Source organism: Oncorhynchus keta, chromosome 34 (assembly GCF_023373465.1).
Source record: "Oncorhynchus keta strain PuntledgeMale-10-30-2019 chromosome 34, Oket_V2, whole genome shotgun sequence".
Lineage (NCBI taxonomy): Eukaryota > Metazoa > Chordata > Actinopteri > Salmoniformes > Salmonidae > Oncorhynchus > Oncorhynchus keta.
Genome location: NC_068454.1, coordinates 919,022 through 943,785, shown reverse-complemented (window position 1 = coordinate 943,785; position 24,764 = coordinate 919,022).

Below are 24,764 nucleotides of genomic sequence, written 5' to 3'. Positions count from 1 at the left end.
TATGAGGACCATGGTAGGGTCAGTTATGAGGACCATGGTAGGGTCAGTTATGAGGACCATGGTAGGGTCAGTTATGAGGACCATGGTAGGGTCAGTTATGAGGACCATGGTAGGGTCAGTATGAGGATCATGGTAAGGTCAGTTATGAGGATCATGGTAGGGTCAGTTATGAGGACCATGGTAGGGTCAGTTATGAGGACCATGGTAGGGTCAGTTATGAGGACCATGGTAGGTCAGGTATGATGACCATGGTAGGGTCAGTTATGAGGACCATGGTAGGGTCAGTTATGAGGACCATGGTAGGGTCAGTTATGAGGACCATGGTAGGGTCAGTTATGAGGACCATGGTAGGGTCAGGTATGAGGATCATGGTAGGGTCAGTTATGAGGACCATGGTAGGGTCAGTTATGAGGATCATGGTAGGGTCAGTTATGAGGATCATGGTAGGGTCAGTTATGAGGATCATGGTAAGGTCAGTTATGAGGATCATGGTAGGGTCAGTTATGAGGATCATGGTAGGGTCAGGTATGAGGATCATGGTAGGGTCAGTTATGAGGATCATGGTAGGGTCAGGTATGAGGACCATGGTAGGGTAAGTTATGAGGACCATGGTAGGGTCAGTTATTAGGATCATGGTAGGGTCAGTTATGAGGATCATGGTAGGGTCAGGTATGAGGACCATGGTAGGGTCAGTTATGAGGACCATGGTAGGGTCAGGTATGAGGATCATGGTAGGGTCAGTTATGAGGACCATGGTAGGGTCAGGTATGAGGACCATGGTAGGGTCAGGTATGAGGACCATGGTAGGGTCAGTTATGAGGACCATGGTAGGGTCAGTTATGAGGACCATGGTAGGGTCAGTTATGAGGACCATGGTAGGGTCAGTTATGAGGACCATGGTAGGGTCAGGTATGAGGATCATGGTAGGGTCAGGTATGAGGATCATGGTAGGGTCAGTTATGAGGACCATGGTAGGGTCAGGTATGAGGACCATGGTAGGGTCAGGTATGAGGACCATGGTAGGGTCAGTTATGAGGACCATGGTAGGGTCAGGTATGAGGACCATGGTAGGGTCAGGTATGAGGATCATGGTGTTGTCAGGTATGAGGACCATGGTAGGGTCAGTTATGAGGACCATGGTAGGGTCAGGTATGAGGACCATGGTAGGGTCAGGTATGAGGACCATGGTAGGGTCAGTTATGAGGACCATGGTAGGGTCAGTTATGAGGATCATGGTAGGGTCAGTTATGAGGACCATGGTAGGGTCAGGTATGAGGATCATGGTAGGGTCAGTTATGAGGATCATGGTAGGGTCAGTTATGAGGATCATGGTAGGGTCAGTTATGAGGATCATGGTAGGGTCAGTTATGAGGATCATGGTAGGGTCAGTTATGAGGACCATGGTAGGGTCAGTTATGAGGACCATGGTAGGGTCAGTTATGAGGACCATGGTAGTTTCAGGTATGAGGATCATGGTAGGGTCAGTTATGAGGATCATGGTAGGGTCAGGTATGAGGATCATGGTAGGGTCAGTTATGAGGATCATGGTAGGGTCAGTTATGAGGACCATGATAGGGCCAGTTATGAGGATCATGGTAGGGTCAGTTATGAGGATCATGGTAGGGTCAGGTATGAGGACCATGGTAGGGTCAGTTATGAGGACCATGGTAGGGTCAGGTATGAGGACCATGGTAGGGTCAGGTATGAGGACCATGGTAGGGTCAGTTATGAGGACCATGGTAGGGTCAGTTATGAGGACCATGGTAGGGTCAGTTATGAGGACCATGGTAGGGTCAGGTATGAGGACCATGGTAGGGTCAGTTATGAGGACCATGGTAGGGTCAGGTATGAGGACCATGGTAGGGTCAGTTATGAGGACCATGGTAGGGTCAGTTATGAGGACCATGGTAGGGTCAGGTATGAGGACCATGGTAGGGTCAGTTATGAGGACCATGGTAGGGTCAGTTATGAGGACCATGGTAGGGTCAGTTATGAGGACCATGGTAGGGTCAGTTATGAGGACCATGGTAGGGTCAGTTATGAGGACCATGGTAGGGTCAGTTATGAGGATCATGGTAGGGTCAGTTATGAAGATCATGGTAGGGTCAACTATGAGGACCATGGTAGGGTCAGTTATGAGGACCATGGTAGGGTCAGTTATGAGGACCATGGTAGGGTCAGGTATGAGGACCATGGTAGGGTCAGTTATGAGGACCATGGTAGGGTCAGTTATGAGGACCATGGTAGGGTCAGTTATGAGGACCATGGTAGGGTCAGTTATGAGGACCATGGTAGGGTCAGGTATGAGGATCATGGTAGGGTCAGTTATGAGGATCATGGTAGGGTCAGTTATGAGGCTCATGGTAGGGTCAGTTGTGAGGATCATGGTAGGGTCAGTTATGAGGATCATGGTAAGGTCAGTTATGAGGATCATGGTAGGGTCAGTTATGAGGATCATGGTAGGGTCAGGTATGAGGATCATGGTAGGGTCAGTTATGAGGATCATGGTAGGGTCAGGTATGAGGACCATGGTAGGGTAAGTTATGAGGACCATGGTAGGGTCAGTTATTAGGATCATGGTAGGGTCAGTTATGAGGATCATGGTAGGGTCAGTTATGAGGACCATGGTAGGGTCAGGTATGAGGACCATGGTAGGGTCAGGTATGAGGACCATGGTAGGGTCAGTTATGAGGACCATGGTAGGGTCAGGTATGAGGACCATGGTAGGGTCAGTTATGAGGACCATGGTAGGGTCAGTTATGAGGACCATGGTAGGGTCAGTTATGAGGACCATGGTAGGGTCAGTTATGAGGACCATGGTAGGGTCAGGTATGAGGATCATGGTAGGGTCAGGTATGAGGATCATGGTAGGGTCAGTTATGAGGACCATGGCAGGGTCAGGTATGAGGACCATGGTAGGGTCAGGTATGAGGACCATGGTAGGGTCAGTTATGAGGACCATGGTAGGGTCAGGTATGAGGACCATGGTAGGGTCAGGTATGAGGATCATGGTGTTGTCAGGTATGAGGACCATGGTAGGGTCAGTTATGAGGACCATGGTAGGGTCAGGTATGAGGACCATGGTAGGGTCAGGTATGAGGACCATGGTAGGGTCAGTTATGAGGACCATGGTAGGGTCAGTTATGAGGACCATGGTAGGGTCAGTTATGAGGACCATGGTAGGGTCAGGTATGAGGACCATGGTAGGGTCAGGTATGAGGACCATGGTAGGGTCAGGTATGAGGACCATGGTGGGGTCAGTTATGAGGACCATGGTAGGGTCAGTTATGAGGACCATGGTAGGGTCAGTTATGAGGACCATGGTAGGGTCAGTTATGAGGACCATGGTAGGATCAGTTATGAGGACCATGGTAGGGTCAGTTATGAGGACCATGGTAGGGTCAGTTATGAGGACCATGGTAGGGTCAGTTATGAGGACCATGGTAGTGTCAGGTATGAGGATCATGGTAGGGTCAGTTATGAGGATCATGGTAGGGTCAGTTATGAGGACCATGGTAGGGTCAGGTATGAGGACCATGGTAGGTCAGGTATGAGGACCATGGTAGGGTCAGTTATGAGGACCATGGTAGGGTTATGAGGACCATGGTAGGGTCAGGTATGAGGATCATGGTAGGGTCAGTTATGAGGACCATGGTAGGGTCAGTTATGAGGACCATGGTAGGGTCAGTTATGAGGACCATGGTAGGGTCAGTTATGAGGATCATGGTAGGGTCAGTTATGAGGATCATGGTAGGGTCAGTTATGAGGATCATGGTAGGGTCAGTTATGAGGATCATGGTAGGGTCAGGTATGAGGACCATGGTAGGGTCAGTTATGAGGACCATGGTAGGGTCAGTTATTAGGATCATGGTAGGGTCAGTTATGAGGATCATGGTAGGGTCAGTTATGAGGACCATGGTAGGGTCAGTTATGAGGACCATGGTAGGGTCAGGTATGAGGATCATGGTAGGGTCAGTTATGAGGACCATGGTAGGGTCAGGTATGAGGACCATGGTAGGGTCAGTTATGAGGACCATGGTAGGGTCAGTTATGAGGACCATGGTAGGGTCAGTTATGAGGACCATGGTAGGGTCAGTTATGAGGACCATGGTAGGGTCAGGTATGAGGATCATGGTAGGGTCAGGTATGAGGATCATGGTAGGGTCAGTTATGAGGACCATGGCAGGGTCAGGTATGAGGACCATGGTAGGGTCAGGTATGAGGACCATGGTAGGGTCAGTTATGAGGACCATGGTAGGGTCAGGTATGAGGACCATGGTAGGGTCAGGTATGAGGATCATGGTGGTGTCAGGTATGAGGACCATGGTAGGGTCAGTTATGAGGACCATGGTAGGGTCAGGTATGAGGACCATGGTAGGGTCAGGTATGAGGACCATGGTAGGGTCAGTTATGAGGACCATGGTAGGGTCAGTTATGAGGATCATGGTAGGGTCAGTTATGAGGACCATGGTAGGGTCAGGTATGAGGACCATGGTAGGGTCAGGTATGAGGACCATGGTAGGGTCAGGTATGAGGACCATGGTGGGGTCAGTTATGAGGACCATGGTAGGGTCAGTTATGAGGACCATGGTAGGGTCAGTTATGAGGACCATGGTAGGGTCAGTTATGAGGACCATGGTAGGGTCAGTTATGAGGACCATGGTAGGGTCAGTTATGAGGACCATGGTAGGGTCAGTTATGAGGACCATGGTAGGGTCAGTTATGAGGACCATGGTAGTGTCAGGTATGAGGATCATGGTAGGGTCAGTTATGAGGATCATGGTAGGGTCAGTTATGAGGACCATGGTAGGGTCAGGTATGAGGACCATGGTAGGGTCAGGTATGAGGACCATGGTAGGGTCAGTTATGAGGACCATGGTAGGGTCAGGTATGAGGACCATGGTAGGGTCAGGTATGAGGATCATGGTAGGGTCAGTTATGAGGACCATGGTAGGGTCAGTTATGAGGACCATGGTAGGGTCAGTTATGAGGACCATGGTAGGGTCAGTTATGAGGATCATGGTAGGGTCAGTTATGAGGACCATGGTAGGGTCAGGTATGAGGACCATGGTAGGGTCAGGTATGAGGACCATGGTAGGGTCAGTTATGAGGACCATGGTAGGGTCAGTTATGAGGACCATGGTAGGGTCAGGTATGAGGACCATGGTAGGGTCAGTTATGAGGACCATGGTAGGGTCAGTTATGAGGACCATGGTAGGGTCAGTTATGAGGACCATGGTAGGGTCAGTTATGAGGACCATGGTAGGGTCAGTTATGAGGACCATGGTAGGGTCAGTTATGAGGATCATGGTAGGGTCAGTTATGAGGACCATGGTAGGGTCAGGTATGAGGACCATGGTAGGGTCAGGTATGAGGACCATGGTAGGGTCAGTTATGAGGACCATGGTAGGGTCAGGTATGAGGACCATGGTAGGGTCAGTTATGAGGACCATGGTAGGGTCAGTTATGAGACCATGGTAGGGGTATGAGGACCATGGTAGGGTCAGGTATGAGGACCATGGTAGGGTCAGTTATGAGGACCATGGTAGGGTCAGGTATGAGGATCATGGTAGGGTCAGTTATGAGGACCATGGTAGGGTCAGTTATGAGGACCATGGTAGGGTCAGGTTATGAGGACCATGGTAGGGTCAGGTATGAGGACCATGGTAGGGGTGAGGACCATGGTAGGGTATATGAGGACCATGTTATGAGGACCATGGTGGGTCAGGTATGAGGACCATGGTAGGGTCAGGTATGAGGATCATGGTAGGGTCAGGTATGAGGACCATGGTAGGGTCAGGTATGAGGACCATGGTAGGGTCAGTTATGAGGACCATGGTAGGGTCAGTTATGAGGACCATGGTAGGTCAGTTATGAGACCATGTAAGGTCAGGTATGAGGATCATGGTGGTATGAGGACCATGGTAGGGTCAGGTATGAGGACCATGGTAGGGTCAGTTATGAGGACCATGGTAGGGTCAGTATGAGGACCATGGTAGGGTCAGGTATGAGGACCATGGTAGGGTCAGTTATGAGGACCATGGTAGGGTCAGTTATGAGGACCATGGTAGGGTCAGTTATGAGGACCATGGTAGGGTCAGTTATGAGGACCATGGTAGGGTCAGTTATGAGGACCATGGTAGGGTCAGTTATGAGGACCATGGTAGGGTCAGTTATGAGGACCATGGTAGGGTCAGTTATGAGGACCATGGTAGGGTCAGGTATGAGGACCATGGTAGGGTCAGTTATGAGGACCATGGTAGGGTCAGGTATGAGGATCATGGTAGGGTCAGTTATGAGGACCATGGTAGGGTCAGTTATGAGGACCATGGTAGGGTGGTAGGGTCAGTTATGAGGACCATGGTAGGGTCAGTTATGAGGACCATGGTAGGGTCAGGTATGAGGACCATGGTAGGGTCAGGTATGAGGACCATGGTAGGGTCAGTTATGAGGACCATGATAGGGTCAGGTATGAGGACCATGGTAGGGTCAGGTATGAGGACCATGGTAGGGTCAGTTATGAGGACCATGGTAGGGTTAGGTATGAGGATCATGGTAGGGTCAGGTATGAGGATCATGGTAGGGTCAGGTATGAGGACCATGGTAGGGTCAGGTATGAGGATCATGGTAGGGTCAGTTATGAGGACCATGGTAGGGTCAGTTATGAGGACCATGGTAGGGTCAGTTATGAGGACCATGGTGTATGAGGACCATGGTAGGTCAGTTATGAGGACCATGGTAGGGTCAGGTATGAGGACCATGGTAGGGTCAGTTATGAGGACCATGGTAGGGTCAGTTATGAGGACCATGGTAGGGTCAGGTATGAGGATCATGGTAGGGTCAGGTATGAGGCATGGTCATGGTAGGGTCAGTTATGAGGACCATGGTAGGGTCAGGTATGAGGACCATGGTAGGGTCAGGTATGAGGACCATGGTAGGGTCAGTTATGAGGACCATGGTAGGGTCAGTTATGAGGACCATGGTAGGGTCAGTTATGAGGACCATGGTAGGGTCAGTTATGAGGATCATGGTAGGGTCAGTTATGAGGACCATGGTAGGGGGTGAGGCCCATGGTAGTTATGAGGACCATGGTAGGTCAGTATGAGGACCATGGTAGGTCAGTTATGAGGACCATGGTAGGGTCAGTTATGAGGACCATGGTAGGGTCAGGTATGAGGACCATGGTAGGGTCAGTTATGAGGACCATGGTAGGGTCAGTTATGAGGACCATGGTAGGGTCAGTTATGAGGACCATGGTAGGGTCAGTTATGAGGACCATGGTAGGGTCAGTTATGAGGACCATGGTAGGGTCAGTTATGAGGATCATGGTAGGGTCAGTTATGAGGATCATGGTAGGGTCAGGTATGAGGACCATGGTAGGGTCAGTTATGAGGACCATGGTAGGGTCAGGTATGAGGATCATGGTAGGGTCAGTTATGAGGACCATGGTAGGGTCAGGTATGAGGATCATGGTAGGGTCAGGTATGAGGACCATGGTAGGGTCAGTTATGAGGACCATGGTAGGGTCAGGTATGAGGATCATGGTAGGGTCAGTTATGAGGACCATGGTAGGGTCAGGTATGAGGACCATGGTAGGGTCAGGTATGAGGACCATGGTAGGGTCAGTTATGAGGACCATGGTAGGGTCAGTTATGAGGACCATGGTAGGGTCAGTTATGAGGACCATGGTAGGGTCAGTTATGAGGACCATGGTAGGGTCAGTATGAGATCATGGTAGGGTCAGGTATGAGGATCATGGTAGGGTCAGTTATGAGACCATGGTAGGGTCAGGTATGAGGACCATGGTAGGGTCGGTATGAGGACCATAGTAGGGTCAGTTATGAGGACCATGGTAGGGTCAGTTATGAGGACCATGGTAGGGTCAGGTATGAGGATCATGGTAGGGTCAGGTATGAGGACCATGGTAGGGTCAGTTATGAGGACCATGGTAGGGTCAGTTATGAGGACCATGGTAGGGTCAGGTATGAGGACCATGGTAGGGTCAATTATGAGGACCATGGTAGGGTCAGTTATGAGGACCATGGTAGGGTCAGGTTATGAGGACCATGGTAGGGTCAGTTATGAGGACCATGGTAGGGTCAGTTATGAGGACCATGGTAGGGTCAGTTATGAGGACCATGGTAGGGTCAGTATGAGGACCATGGTAGGGTCAGTTATGAGGACCATGGTAGGGTCAGTTATGAGGACCATGGTAGGGTCAGTTATGAGGACCATGGTAGGGTCAGTTATGAGGACCATGGTAGGGTCAATTATGAGGACCATGGTAGGGTCAGGTATGAGGATCATGGTAGGGTCAGTTATGAGGATCATGGTAGGGTCAGTTATGAGGACAATGGTAGGGTCAGGTATGAGGACCATGGTAGGGTCAGTTATGAGGACCATGGTAGGGTCAGTTATGAGGACCATGGTGTTGTCAGGTATGAGGACCATGGTAGGGTCAGGTATGAGGACCATGGTAGGGTCAGTTATGAGGACCATGATAGGGTCAGGTATGAGGACCATGGTAGGGTCAGTTATGAGGACCATGATAGGGTCAGGTATGAGGATCATGATAGGGTCAGGTATGAGGACCATGGTAGGGTCAGGTATGAGGATCATGATAGGGTCAGGTATGAGGATCATCATAGGGTCAGGTATGAGGATCATGGTAGGGTCAGTTATGAGGACCATGGTAGGGTCAGTTATGAGGACCATGGTAGGGTCAGGTATGAGGACCATGGTAGGGTCAGTTATGAGGACCATGGTAGGGTCATGTATGAGGACCATGGTAGGGTCAGGTATGAGGACCATGGTAGGGTCAGTTATGAGGACCATGGTAGGGTCAGGTATGAGGATCATGGTATGGTCAGGTATGAGGACCATGGTAGGGTCAGTTATGAGGACCATGGTAGGGTCAGGTATGAGGACCATGGTAGGGTCAGGTATGAGGACCATGGTAGGGTCAGTTATGAGGACCATGGTAGGGTCAGTTATGAGGACCATGGTAGGGTCAGTTATGAGGACCATGGTAGGGTCAGTTATGAGGATCATGGTAGGGTCAGTTATGAGGACCATGGTAGGGTCAGGTATGAGGACCATGGTAGGGTCAGGTATGAGGACCATGGTAGGGTCAGGTATGAGGACCATGGTAGGGTCAGTTATGAGGACCATGGTAGGGTCAGTTATGAGGACCATGGTAGGGTCAGGTATGAGGACCATGGTAGGGTCAGTTATGAGGACCATGGTAGGGTCAGTTATGAGGACCATGGTAGGGTCAGTTATGAGGACCATGGTAGGGTCAGTTATGAGGACCATGGTAGGGTCAGTTATGAGGACCATGGTAGGGTCAGGTATGAGGACCATGGTAGGGTCAGGTATGAGGACCATGGTAGGGTCAGTTATGAGGACCATGGTAGGGTCAGTTATGAGGACCATGGTAGGGTCAGGTATGAGGACCATGGTAGGGTCAGTTATGAGGACCATGGTAGGGTCAGTTATGAGGACCATGGTAGGGTCAGTTATGAGGACCATGGTAGGGTCAGTTATGAGGACCATGGTAGGTTCAGTTATGAGGACCATGGTAGGGTCAGTTATGAGGACCATGGTAGGGTCAGTTATGAGACCATGGTAGGGTCAGTTATGAGGATCATGATAGGGTCAGTTATGAGGACCATGGTAGGGTCAGTTATGAGACCATGGTAGGGTCAGTTATGAGACCATGGTAGGGTCAGTTAGGGACCATGGTAGGGTCAGGTATGACCATGGTAGGGTCAGTTATGAGGACCATGGTAGGGTCAGTTATGAGGACCATGGTAGGGTCAGTTATGAGGACCATGGTAGGGTCAGGTATGAGACCATGGTAGGGTCAGTTATGAGGATCATGGTAGGGTCAGTTATGAGGACCATGGTAGGGGTCAGTTATGAGGACCATGGTAGGGTCAGTTATGAGGACCATGGTAGGGTCAGTTATGAGGACCATGGTAGGGTCAGTTATGAGGACCATGGTAGGGTCAGTTATGAGGACCATGGTAGGGTCAGGTATGAGGACCATGGTAGGGTCAGGTATGAGGATCATGGTAGGGTCAGTTATGAGGACCATGGTAGGGTCAGTTATGAGGACCATGGTAGGGTCAGTTATGAGGACCATGGTAGGGTCAGTTATGAGGACCATGGTAGGGTCAGTTATGAGGACCATGGTAGGGTCAGTTATGAGGACCATGGTAGGGTCAGTTATGAGGACCATGGTAGGGTCAGGTATGAGGACCATGGTAGGGTCAGTTATGAGGACCATGGTAGGGTCAGTTATGAGGACCATGGTAGGGTCAGTTATGAGGACCATGGTAGGTTCAGTTATGAGGACCATGGTAGGGTCAGTTATGAGGACCATGGTAGGGTCAGTTATGAGGACCATGGTAGGGTCAGTTATGAGGACCATGGTAGGGTCAGTTATGAGGACCATGGTAGGGTCAGTTATGAGGACCATGGTAGGGTCAGGTAGGATCAGGGTGTTATGAGGACCATGGTAGGGTCAGTTATGAGGACCATGGTAGGGTCAGGTATGAGGACCATGGTAGGGTCAGTTATGAGGATCATGGTAGGGTCAGTTATGAGGACCATGGTGTTGTCAGGTATGAGGACCATGGTAGGGTCAGTTATGAGGATCATGGTAGGGTCAGTTATGAGGACCATGGTAGGTCAGGTATGAGGATCATGGTAGGGTCAGGTATGAGGACCATGGTAGGGTCAGTTATGAGGACCATGATAGGGTCAGGTATGAGGACCATGGTAGGGTCAGTTATGAGGACCATGGTAGGGTCAGGTATGAGGATCATGATAGGGTCAGGTATGAGGACCATGGTAGGGTCAGGTATGAGGATCATGATAGGGTCAGGTATGAGGATCATCATAGGGTCAGTATGAGGGATCATGGTAGGGTCATTATGAGGACCATGGTAGGGTCAGTTATGAGGACCATGGTAGGGTCAGGTATGAGGACCATGGTAGGGTCAGTTATGAGGACCATGGTAGGGTCAGTATGAGGACCATGGTAGGGTCAGTTATGAGGACCATGGTAGGGTCAGTTATGAGGACCATGGTAGGGTCAGTTATGAGGACCATGGTAGGGTCGTATGAGATCATGGTGTTGTCAGTTATGAGGACCATGGTAGGGTCAGGTATGAGGACCATGGTAGGGTCAGGTATGAGGACCATGGTAGGGTCAGTTATGAGGACCATGGTAGGGTCAGTTATGAGGACCATGGTAGGGTCAGTTATGAGGACCATGGTAGGGTCAGTTATGAGGATCATGGTAGGGTCAGTTATGAGGACCATGGTAGGGTCAGGTATGAGGCCCATGGTATGGTCAGGTATGAGGACCATGGTAGGGTCAGGTATGAGACCATGGTAGGGTCAGTTATGAGGACCATGGTAGGGTCAGTTATGAGGACCATGGTAGGGTCAGTATGAGGACCATGGTAGGGTCAGTTATGAGGACCATGGTAGGGTCAGTTATGAGGACCATGGTAGGGTGTTATGAGGACCATGTAGGGTCAGATTATGAGGATCATGGTAGGGTTAGGTATGAGGATCATGGTAGGCTCAGGTATGAGGATCATGGTAGGGTCAGGTATGAGGACCATGGTAGGGTCAGGTATGAGGATCATGGTAGGGTCAGTTATGAGGATCATGGTAGGGTCAGTTATGAGGACCATGGTAGGGTCAGTTATGAGGACCATGGTAGGGTCAGTTATGAGGATCATGGTAGGGTCAGTTATGAGGATCATGGTAGGGTCAGTTATGAGGATCATGGTAGGGTCAGGTATGAGGATCATGGTAGGGTCAGGTATGAGGACCATGGTAGGGTCAGGTATGAGGATCATGGTAGGGTCAGGTATGAGGACCATGGTAGGGTCAGTTATGAGACCATGGTAGGGTCAGGTATGAGACCATGGTAGGGTCAGGTATGAGGACCATGGTAGGGTCATTATGAGGACCATGATAGGTCAGTGAGACCATGGTAGGAGTTATGAGGACCATGAGTAGGGTCAGGTATGAGGACCATGGTAGGGTCAGTATGAGGATCATGGTAGGGTCAGGTATGAGGATCATGGTGTATCAAATATGAGGATCATCATAGGGTCAGGTATGAGGACCATGGTAGGGTCAGTTATGAGGACCATGGTAGGGTCAGTTATGAGGACCATGGTAGGGTCAGGTATGAGGACCATGGTAGGGTCAATTATGAGGACCATGGTAGGGTCATGTGAGGACCATGGTAGGGTCAGTTATGAGGACCATGGTAGGGTCAGTTATGAGGACCATGGTAGGGTCAGTTATGAGGATCATGGTAGTTGTCAGGTATGAGGACCATGGTAGGGTCAGTTATGAGGACCATGGTAGGGTCAGGTATGAGACCACCAGGGTCAGGTATGAGGACCATGGTAGGGTCAGTTATGAGGACCATGGTAGGGTCAGTTATGAGGACCATGGTAGGGTCAGTTATGAGACCATGGTAGGGTCAGTTATGAGGATCATGGTAGGGTCAGTTATGAGGACCATGGTAGGGTCAGTTATGAGGACCATGGTAGGGTCAGGTATGAGGACCATGGTAGGGTCAGGTATGAGGACCATGGTAGGGTCAGTTATGAGGACCATGGTAGGGTCAGTTATGAGGACCATGGTAGGGTCAGGTATGAGGACCATGGTAGGGTCAGTTATGAGGACCATGGTAGGGTCAGTTATGAGGACCATGGTAGGGTCAGTTATGAGGATCATGGTAGGGTCAGTTATGAGGACCATGGTAGGGTCAGTTATGAGGACCATGGTAGGGTCAGGTATGAGGACCATGGTAGGGTCAGGTATGAGGACCATGGTAGGGTCAGTTATGAGGACCATGGTAGGGTCAGGTATGAGGACCATGGTAGGGTCAGTTATGAGGACCATGGTAGGGTCAGTTATGAGGACCATGGTAGGGTCAGTTATGAGGACCATGGTAGGGTCAGTTATGAGACCATGGTAGGTTCAGTTATGAGGACCATGGTAGGGTCAGTTATGAGGACCATGGTAGGGTCAGTTATGAGGACCATGGTAGGGTCAGTTATGAGGACCATGGTAGGGTCAGGTATGAGGATCATGGTAGGGTCAGTTATGAGGACCATGGTAGGGTCAGTTATGAGGACCATGGTAGGGTCAGGTATGAGGACCATGGTAGGGTCAGTTATGAGGATCATGGTAGGGTCAGTTATGAGGACCATGGTGTTGTCAGGTATGAGGACCATGGTAGGGTCAGTTATGAGGATCATGGTAGGGTCAGTTATGAGGACCATGGTAGGGTCAGGTATGAGGACCATGGTAGGGTCAGGTATGAGGACCATGGTAGGGTCAGTTATGAGGACCATGATAGGGTCAGGTATGAGGACCATGGTAGGGTCAGTTATGAGGACCAAGATAGGGTCAGGTATGAGGATCATGATAGGGTCAGGTATGAGGACCATGGTAGGGTCAGGTATGAGGATCATGATAGGGTCAGGTATGAGGATCATGATAGGGTCAGGTATGAGGATCATGGTAGGGTCAGTTATGAGGACCATGGTAGGGTCAGTTATGAGGACCATGGTAGGGTCAGGTATGAGGACCATGGTAGGGTCAGTTATGAGGACCATGGTAGGGTCATGTATGAGGACCATGGTAGGGTCAGTTATGAGGACCATGGTAGGGTCAGTTATGAGGACCATGGTAGGGTCAGGTATGAGGATCATGGTGTTGTCAGGTATGAGGATCATGGTGTTGTCAGTTATGAGGACCATGGTAGGGTCAGGTATGAGGACCATGGTAGGGTCAGGTATGAGGACCATGGTAGGGTCAGTTATGAGGACCATGGTAGGGTCAGTTATGAGGACCATGGTAGGGTCAGTTATGAGGACCATGGTAGGGTCAGTTATGAGGATCATGGTAGGGTCAGTTATGAGGACCATGGTAGGGTCAGGTATGAGGACCATGGTAGGGTCAGGTATGAGGACCATGGTAGTGTCAGGTATGAGGACCATGGTAGGGTCAGTTATGAGGACCATGGTAGGGTCAGTTATGAGGACCATGGTAGGGTCAGGTATGAGGACCATGGTAGGGTCAGTTATGAGGACCATGGTAGGGTCAGGTATGAGGACCATGGTAGGGTCAGTTATGAGGACCATGGTAGGGTCAGTTATGAGGACCATGGTAGGGTTAGGTATGAGGATCATGTAGGCTCAGGTATGAGGATCATGGTAGGGTCAGGTATGAGGACCATGGTAGGGTCAGTTATGAGGATCATGGTAGGGTCAGTTATGAGGATCATGGTAGGGTCAGTTATGAGGACCATGGTAGGTCAGTTATGAGGACCATGGTAGGGTCAGTTATGAGGATCATGGTAGGGTCAGTTATGAGGATCATGGTAGGGTCAGTTATGAGGATCATGGTAGGGTCAGGTATGAGGATCATGGTAGGGTCAGGTATGAGGACCATGGTAGGGTCAGGTATGAGGATCATGGTAGGGTCAGGTATGAGGACCATGGTAGGGTCAGGTATGAGGATCATGGTAGGGTCAGGTATGAGGATCATGGTAGGGTCAGTTATGAGGATCATGGTAGGGTCAGGTATGAGGACCATGGTAGGGTCAGGTATGAGGATCATGGTAGTGTCAGTTATGAGGATCATGGTAGGGTCAGTTATGAGGACCATGGTAGGTCAGTTATGAGGACCATGGTAGGGTCAGTTATGAGGATCATGGTAGGTCAGGTAGGAGACCATGGTAGGGTCAGTTATGAGGATCATGGTAGGGTCAGTTATGAGGATCATGGTGTTGTCAGGTATGAGGACCATGGTAGGGTCAGTTATGAGGACCATGGTAGGGTCAGGTATGAGGACCATGGTAGGGTCAGGTATGAGGACCATGGTAGGGTCAATTATGAGGACCATGGTAGGGTCAGTTATGAGGACCATGGTAGGGTCAGTTATGAGGACCATGGTAGGGTCAGTTATGAGGATCATGGTAGGGTCAGTTATGAGGACCATGGTAGGGTCAGGTATGAGGACCATGGTAGGGTCAGGTATGAGGACCATGGTAGGGTCAGTTATGAGGACCATGGTAGGGTCAGTATGAGGACCATGGTAGGGTCAGGTATGAGGACCATGGTAGGGTCAGTTATGAGGACCATGGACCATGGGGTCAGTTATGAGGATCATGGTAGGGTCAGTTATGAGGACCATGGTAGGGTCAGTTATGAGGACCATGGTAGGGTCAGTTACGAGGACCATGGTAGGGTCAGTTACGTGGACCATGGTAGGGTCAGTTATGAGGATCATGATAGGGTCAGTTATGAGGACCATGGTAGGGTCAGTTATGAGGACCATGGAAGGGTCAGTTATGAGGATCACCATGGTGTTAAATGTTGTCAGGTATGAGGATCATGGTAGGGTCAGGTATGAGGATCATGGTAGGGTCAGTTATGAGGATCATGGTAGGGTCAGTTATGAGGATCATGGTAGGGTCAGTTATGAGGACCATGGTAGGGTCAGTTATGAGGATCATGATAGGGTCAGGTATGAGGATCATGGTAGGGTCAGTTATGAGGATCATGGTAGGGTCAGTTATGAGGATCATGGTAGGGTCAGTTATGAGGACCATGGTAGGGTCAGGTATGAGGATCATGGTAGGGTCAGGTATGAGGATCATGGTAGGTTCAGGTATGAGAACCATGGTAGGGTCAGGTATGAGGATCATGGTAGGGTCAGGTATGAGGACCATGGTAGGGTCAGGTATGAGGATCATGGTAGGGTCAGGTATGAGGACCATGATAGGGTCAGGTATGAGGATCATGGTAGGGTCAGGTATGAGGACCATGGTAGGGTCAGTTATGAGGATCATGATAGGGTCAGGTATGAGGATCATGGTAGGGTCAGTTATGAGGATCATGGTAGGGTCAGTTATGAGGATCATGGTAGGGTCAGTTATGAGGACCATGGTAGGGTCAGGTATGAGGATCATGGTAGGGTCAGGTATGAGGATCATGGTAGGTCAGGTATGAGGACCATGGTAGGGTCAGGTATGAGGATCATGGTAGGGTCAGGTATGAGGACCATGGTAGGGTCAGTTATGAGGACCATGGTAGGGTCAGTTATGAGGACCATGGTAGGGTCAGGTATGAGGATCATGGTAGGGTCAGTTATGAGGATCATGGTAGGGTCAGTTATGAGGACCATGGTAGGGTCAGGTATGAGGACCATGGTAGGGTCAGTTATGAGGATCATGGTAGGGTCAGTTATGAGGACCATGGTGTTGTCAGGTATGAGGACCATGGTAGGGTCAGTTATGAGGATCATGGTAGGGTCAGTTATGAGGACCATGGTGTTGTCAGGTATGAGGACCATGGTAGGGTCAGGTATGAGGACCATGGTAGGGTCAGTTATGAGGACCATGGTAGGGTCAGGTATGAGGACCATGGTAGGGTCAGTTATGAGGACCATGGTAGGGTCAGTTATGAGGACCATGGTAGGGTCAGTTATGAGGACCATGGTAGGGTCAGTTATGAGGATCATGATAGGGTCAGTTATGAGGATCATGATAGGGTCAGTTATGAGGACCATGGTAGGGTCAGTTATGAGGACCATGGTAGGGTCAGTTATGAGGATCATGATAGGGTCAGTTATGAGGACCATGGTAGGGTCAGTTATGAGGATCATGATAGGGTCAGTTATGAGGATCATGATAGGGTCAGTTATGAGGACCATGGTAGGGTCAGTTATGAGAACCATGGTAGGGTCAGTTATGAGGATCACCATGGTGTTAAATGTTGTCAGGTATGAGGATCATGGTAGGGTCAGGTATGAGGATCATGGTAGGGTCAGTTATGAGGATCATGGTAGGGTCAGTTATGAGGATCATGGTAGGGTCAGTTATGAGGACCATGGTAGGGTCAGTTATGAGGATCATGATAGGGTCAGGTATGAGGATCATGGTAGGGTCAGTTATGAGGATCATGGAGGGTCAGTTATGAGGATCATGGTAGGGTCAGTTATGAGGACCATGGTAGGGTCAGGTATGAGGATCATGGTAGGGTCAGGTATGAGGATCATGGTAGGTTCAGGTATGAGGACCATGGTAGGGTCAGGTATGAGATCATGGTAGGGTCAGGTATGAGGACCATGATAGGGTCATGTATGAGGATCATGGTAGGGTCAGGTATGAGACCATGGTATGGTCAGGTATGAGGATCATGGTAGGGTCAGGTATGAGGATCATGGTAGGGTCAGTTATGAGGATCATGGTAGGGTCAGTTATGAGGACCATGGTAGGGTCAGTTATGAGGATCATGGTAGGGTCAGTTATGAGAGGATCATGGTAGGGTCAGGTATGAGGACCATGGTAGGGTCAGTTATGAGGATCATGGTAGGGTCAGTTATGAGGATCATGATAGGTCAGTTATGAGGACCATGGTAGGGTCAGTATGAGGATCATGGTAGGGTCAGTTATGAGGACCATGGTAGGGTCAGTTATGAGGACCATGGTAGGGTCAGTTATGAGGATCATGGTAGGGTCAGTTTGAGGACCATGGTAGGGTCAGTTATGAGGACCATGGTAGGGTCAGTTATGAGGATCATGGTAGGGTCAGTTATGAGGATCATGGTAGGGTCAATTATGAGGACCATGGTAGGGTCAGTTATGAGGACCATGGTAGGGTCAGTTATGAGGATCACCATGGTGTTAAATGTTGTCAGGTATGAGGATCATGGTAGGGTCAGCTATGAGGATCATGGTAGGGTCAGTTATGAGGATCATGATAGGGTCAGTTATGAGGATCATGGTAGGGTCAGTTGTGAGGATCATGGTAGGGTCAGTATGAGGACCATGGTAGGGTCAGTTATGAGGATCATGGTAGGTCAGTTATGAGGATCATGGTAGGGTCAGATTATGAGGATCATGGTAGGGTCAGTTATGAGGACCATGGTAGGGTCAGTTATGAGGACCATGGTAGGGTCAGTTATGAGGACCATGGTAGGGTCAGTTATGAGGACCATGGTAGGGTCAGTTATGAGGACCATGGTAGGGTCAGTTATGAGGACCATGGTAGGGTCAGTTATGAGGACCATGGTAGGGTCAGTTATGAGGACCATGGTAGGGTCAGTTATGAGGACCATGGTAGGGTCAGTTATGAGGATCATGATAGGGTCAGTTATGAGGATCATGATAGGGTCAGTTATGAGGACCATGGTAGGGTCAGTTATGAGGACCATGGTAGGGTCAGTTATGAGGATCACCATGGTGTTAAATGTTGTCAGGTATGAGATCATGGTAGGGTCAGGTATGAGGATCATGGTAGGGTCAGTTATGAGGATCATGGTAGGGTCAGTTATGAGGACCATGGTAGGGTCAGTTATGAGGACCATGGTAGGGTCAGTTATGAGATCATGATAGGGTCAGGTATGAGGATCATGGTAGGGTCAGTTATGAGGACCATGGTAGGGTCAGTTATGAGGACCATGGTAGGGTCAGTTATGAGGACCATGGTAGGGTCAGTTATGAGGACCATGGTAGGTCAGTTATGAGGATCATGGTAGGTTCAGGTATGAGGACCATGGTAGGGTCAGGTATGAGGATCATGGTAGGGTCAGGTATGAGGACCATGATAGGGGTATGAGGACCATGGTAGGGTCAGGTATGAGGACCATGGTAGGGTCAGGTATGAGGATCATGGTAGGGTCAGGTATGAGGATCATGGTAGGGTCAGTTATGAGGATCATGGTAGGGTCAGTTATGAGGACCATGGTAGGGTCAGTTATGAGGACCATGGTAGGGTCAGTTATGAGGATCATGTTAGGGTCAGGTATGAGGACCATGGTAGGGTCAGTTATGAGGATCATGGTAGGGTCAGTTATGAGGATCATGATAGGGTCAGTTATGAGGACCATGGTAGGGTCAGTTATGAGGATCATGGTAGGGTCAGTTATGAGGATCATTGTAGGGTCAGTTATGAGGACCATGGTAGGGTCAGTTATGAGGATCATGATAGGGTCAGTTATGAGGACCATGGTAGGGTCAGTTATGAGGACCATGGTAGGGTCAGTTATGAGGATCACCATGGTGTTAAATGTTGTCAGGTATGAGGATCATGGTAGGGTCAGGTATGAGGACCATGGTAGGGTCAGTTATGAGGATCATGATAGGGTCAGTTATGAGGACCATGGTAGGGTCAGTTATGAGGACCATGGTAGGGTCAGTTATGAGGATCACCATGGTGTTAAATGTTGTCAGGTATGAGGATCATGGTAGGGTCAGGTATGAGATCATGGTAGGGTCAGTTATGAGGATCATGGTAGGGGTTATGAGGATCATGGTAGGGTCAGTTATGAGGACCATGGTAGGGTCAGTTATGAGATCATGATAGGGTCAGGTATGAGGATCATAGGGTCAGTTATGAGGATCATGGTAGGGTCAGTTATGAGGATCATGGTAGGGTCAGTTATGAGGATCATGGTAGGGTCAGTTATGAGGACCATGGTAGGGTCAGGTATGAGGATCATGGTAGGGTCAGGTATGAGGATCATGGTAGGTTCAGGTATGAGAACCATGGTAGGGTCAGGTATGAGGATCATGGTAGGGTCAGGTATGAGGACCATGGTAGGGTCAGTTATGAGGACCATGGTAGGGTCAGTTATGAGGACCATGGTAGGGTCAGGTATGAGGATCATGGTAGGGTCAGTTATGAGGATCATGGTAGGGTCAGTTATGAGGACCATGGTAGGGTCAGGTATGAGGACCATGGTAGGGTCAGTTATGAGGATCATGGTAGGGTCAGTTATGAGGACCATGGTGTTGTCAGGTATGAGGACCATGGTAGGGTCAGTTATGAGGATCATGGTAGGGTCAGTTATGAGGACCATGGTAGGGTCAGGTATGAGGACCATGGTAGGGTCAGGTATGAGGACCATGGTAGGGTCAGTTATGAGGACCATGATAGGGTCAGGTATGAGGACCATGGTAGGGTCAGTTATGAGGACCATGGTAGGGTCAGTTATGAGGACCATGGTAGGGTCAGTTATGAGGACCATGGTAGGGTCAGTTATGAGGATCATGATAGGGTCAGTTATGAGGATCATGATAGGGTCAGTTATGAGGACCATGGTAGGGTCAGTTATGAGGACCATGGTAGGGTCAGTTATGAGGATCACCATGGTGTTAAATGTTGTCAGGTATGAGGATCATGGTAGGGTCAGGTATGAGGATCATGGTAGGGTCAGTTATGAGGATCATGGTAGGGTCAGTTATGAGGATCATGGTAGGGTCAGTTATGAGGACCATGGTAGGGTCAGTTATGAGGATCATGATAGGGTCAGGTATGAGGATCATGGTAGGGTCAGTTATGAGGATCATGGTAGGGTCAGTTATGAGGATCATGGTAGGGTCAGTTATGAGGACCATGGTAGGGTCAGGTATGAGGATCATGGTAGGGTCAGGTATGAGGATCATGGTAGGGTCAGGTATGAGGACCATGGTAGGGTCAGGTATGAGGATCATGGTAGGGTCAGGTATGAGGACCATGATAGGGTCAGGTATGAGGATCATGGTAGGGTCAGGTATGAGGACCATGGTAGGGTCAGGTATGAGGATCATGGTAGGGTCAGGTATGAGGATCATGGTAGGGTCAGTTATGAGGATCATGGTAGGGTCAGTTATGAGGACCATGGTAGGGTCAGTTATGAGGACCATGGTAGGGTCAGTTATGAGGATCATGGTAGGGTCAGGTATGAGGACCATGGTAGGGTCAGTTATGAGGATCATGGTAGGGTCAGTTATGAGGATCATGATAGGGTCAGTTATGAGGACCATGGTAGGGTCAGTTATGAGGATCATGGTAGGGTCAGTTATGAGGACCATGGTAGGGTCAGTTATGAGGACCATGGTAGGGTCAGTTATGAGGATCATGGTAGGGTCAGTTATGAGGACCATGGTAGGGTCAGTTATGAGGACCATGGTAGGGTCAGTTATGAGGACCATGGTAGGGTCAGTTATGAGGATCATGGTAGGGTCAGTTATGAGGACCATGGTAGGGTCAGTTATGAGGATCATGATAGGGTCAGTTATGAGGATCATGATAAGGTCAGTTATGAGGACCATGGTAGGGTCAGTTATGAGGACCATGGTAGGGTCAGTTATGAGGATCACCATGGTGTTAAATGTTGTCAGGTATGAGGATCATGGTAGGGTCAGGTATGAGGATCATGGTAGGGTCAGTTATGAGGATCATGGTAGGGTCAGTTATGAGGATCATGGTAGGGTCAGTTATGAGGACCATGGTAGGGTCAGTTATGAGGATCATGATAGGGTCAGGTATGAGGATCATGGTAGGGTCAGTTATGAGGATCATGGTAGGGTCAGTTATGAGGATCATGGTAGGGTCAGTTATGAGGACCATTGGTAGGGTCATGTATGAGGATCATGGTAGGGTCACGTATGAGGATCATGGTAGGTTCAGGTATGAGAACCATGGTAGGGTCAGGTATGAGGATCATGGTAGGGTCAGGTATGAGGACCATGGTAGGGTCAGTTATGAGGACCATGGTAGGGTCAGTTATGAGGACCGTGGTAGGGGCAGGTATGAGGATCATGGTAGGGTCAGTTATGAGGATCATGGTAGGGTCAGTTATGAGGACCATGGTAGGGTCAGGTATGAGGACCATGGTAGGGTCAGTTATGAGGATCATGGTAGGGTCAGTTATGAGGACCATGGTGTTGTCAGGTATGAGGACCATGGTAGGGTCAGTTATGAGGATCATGGTAGGGTCAGTTATGAGAACCATGGTGTTGTCAGGTATGAGGACCATGGTAGGGTCAGGTATGAGGACCATGGTAGGGTCAGTTATGAGGACCATGATAGGGTCAGGTATGAGGACCATGGTAGGGTCAGTTATGAGGACCATGGTAGGGTCAGTTATGAGGACCATGGTAGGGTCAGTTATGAGGACCATGGTAGGGTCAGTTATGAGGACCATGGTAGGGTCAGTTATGAGGATCATGATAGGGTCAGTTATGAGGATCATGATAGGGTCAGTTATGAGGACCATGGTAGGGTCAGTTATGAGGACCATGGTAGGGTCAGTTATGAGGATCACCATGGTGTTAAATGTTGTCAGGTATGAGGATCATGGTAGGGTCAGGTATGAGGATCATGGTAGGGTCAGTTATGAGGACCATGGTAGGGTCAGTTATGAGGATCATGGTAGGGTCAGTTATGAGGACCATGGTAGGGTCAGTTATGAGGATCATGATAGGGTCAGGTATGAGGATCATGGTAGGGTCAGTTATGAGGATCATGGTAGGGTCAGTTATGAGGACCATGGTAGGGTCAGGTATGAGGATCATGGTAGGGTCAGGTATGAGGATCATGGTAGGTCAGGTATGAGGATCATGGTAGGGTCAGGTATGAGGATCATGGTAGGGTCAGGTATGAGGACCATGGTAGGGTCAGGTATGAGGATCATGGTAGGGTCAGGTATGAGGACCATGGTAGGGTCAGGTATGAGGATCATGGTAGGGTCAGGTATGAGGATCATGGTAGGGTCAGTTATGAGGATCATGGTAGGGTCAGTTATGAGGACCATGGTAGGGTCAGTTATGAGGACCATGGTAGGGTCAGTTATGAGGATCATGGTAGGGTCAGGTATGAGGATCATGGTAGGGTCAGTTATGAGGATCATGGTAGGGTCAGTTATGAGGACCATGGTAGGGTCAGGTATGAGGACCATGGTAGGGTCAGTTATGAGGATCATGGTAGGGTCAGTTATGAGGACCATGGTAGGGTCAGGTATGAGGACCATGGTAGGGTCAGTTATGAGGATCATGGTAGGGTCAGTTATGAGGACCATGGTGTTGTCAGGTATGAGGACCATGGTAGGGTCAGGTATGAGGATCATGGTAGGGTCAGTTATGAGGACCATGGTAGGGTCAGGTATGAGGACCATGGTAGGGTCAGTTATGAGGACCATGGTAGGGTCAGTTATGAGGACCATGGTAGGGTCAGTTATGAGGACCATGGTAGGGTCAGTTATGAGGACCATGGTAGGGTCAGTTATGAGGATCATGATAGGGTCAGTTATGAGGATCATGATAGGGTCAGTTATGAGGACCATGGTAGGGTCAGTTATGAGGACCATGGTAGGGTCAGTTATGAGGATCACCATGGTGTTAAATGTTGTCAGGTATGAGGATCATGGTAGGGTCAGGTATGAGGATCATGGTAGGGTCAGTTATGAGGATCATGGTAGGGTCAGTTATGAGGATCATGGTAGGGTCAGTTATGAGGACCATGGTAGGGTCAGTTATGAGGATCATGATAGGGTCAGGTATGAGGATCATGGTAGGGTCAGTTATGAGGATCATGGTAGGGTCAGTTATGAGGACCATGGTAGGGTCAGGTATGAGGATCATGGTAGGGTCAGGTATGAGGATCATGGTAGGGTCAGGTATGAGGACCATGGTAGGGTCAGGTATGAGGATCATGGTAGGGTCAGGTATGAGGACCATGGTAGGGTCAGGTATGAGGATCATGGTAGGGTCAGGTATGAGGACCATGGTGGTCAGGTATGAGATCATGGTAGGTCAGGTATGAGGATCATGGTAGGGTCAGTTATGAGGATCATGGTAGGGTCAGTTATGAGGACCATGGTAGGGTCAGTTATGAGGACCATGGTAGGGTCAGTTATGAGGATCATGGTAGGGTCAGGTATGAGGACCATGGTAGGGTCAGTTATGAGGATCATGGTAGGTCAGTTATGAGGATCATGATAGGTCAGTTATGAGGACCATGGTAGGGTCAGTTATGAGGATCATGGTAGGGTCAGTTATGAGACCATGGTAGGGTCAGTTATGAGGACCATGGTAGGGTCAGTTATGAGGATCATGGTAGGGGTTATGAGACCATGGTAGGGTCAGTTATGAGGATCATGGATAGGGTCAGTTATGAGGATCATATAGGGTCAGTTATGAGGACCATGGTAGGGTCATGGACCATGGTAGGGTCAGTTATGAGGATCACCATGGTGTTAAATGTTGTCAGGTATGAGGATCATGGTAGGGTCAGGTATGAGGATCATGGTAGGGTCAGTTATGAGGATCATGGTAGGGTCAGTTATGAGGACCATGGTAGGGTCAGTTATGAGGACCATGGTAGGGTCAGTTATGAGGATCATGATAGGGTCAGGTATGAGGATCATGGTAGGGTCAGTTATGAGGATCATGGTAGGGTCAGTTATGAGGATCATGGTAGGGTCAGGTATGAGGATCATGGTAGGGTCAGGTATGAGGATCATGGTAGGGTCAGGTATGAGGATCATGGTAGGTTCAGGTATGAGAACCATGGTAGGGTCAGGTATGAGGATCATGGTAGGGTCAGGTATGAGGACCATGGTAGGGTCAGTTATGAGGACCATGGTAGGGTCAGTTATGAGGATCACCATGGTGTTAAATGTTGTCAGGTATGAGGATCATGGTAGGGTCAGGTATGAGGATCATGGTAGGGTCAGTTATGAGGATCATGGTAGGGTCAGTTATGAGGATCATGGTAGGGTCAGTTATGAGGACCATGGTAGGGTCAGTTATGAGGATCATGGTAGGGTCAGGTATGAGGATCATGGTAGGGTCAGTTATGAGGATCATGGTAGGGTCAGTTATGAGGATCATGGTAGGGTCAGTTATGAGGACCATTGGTAGGGTCATGTATGAGGATCATGGTAGG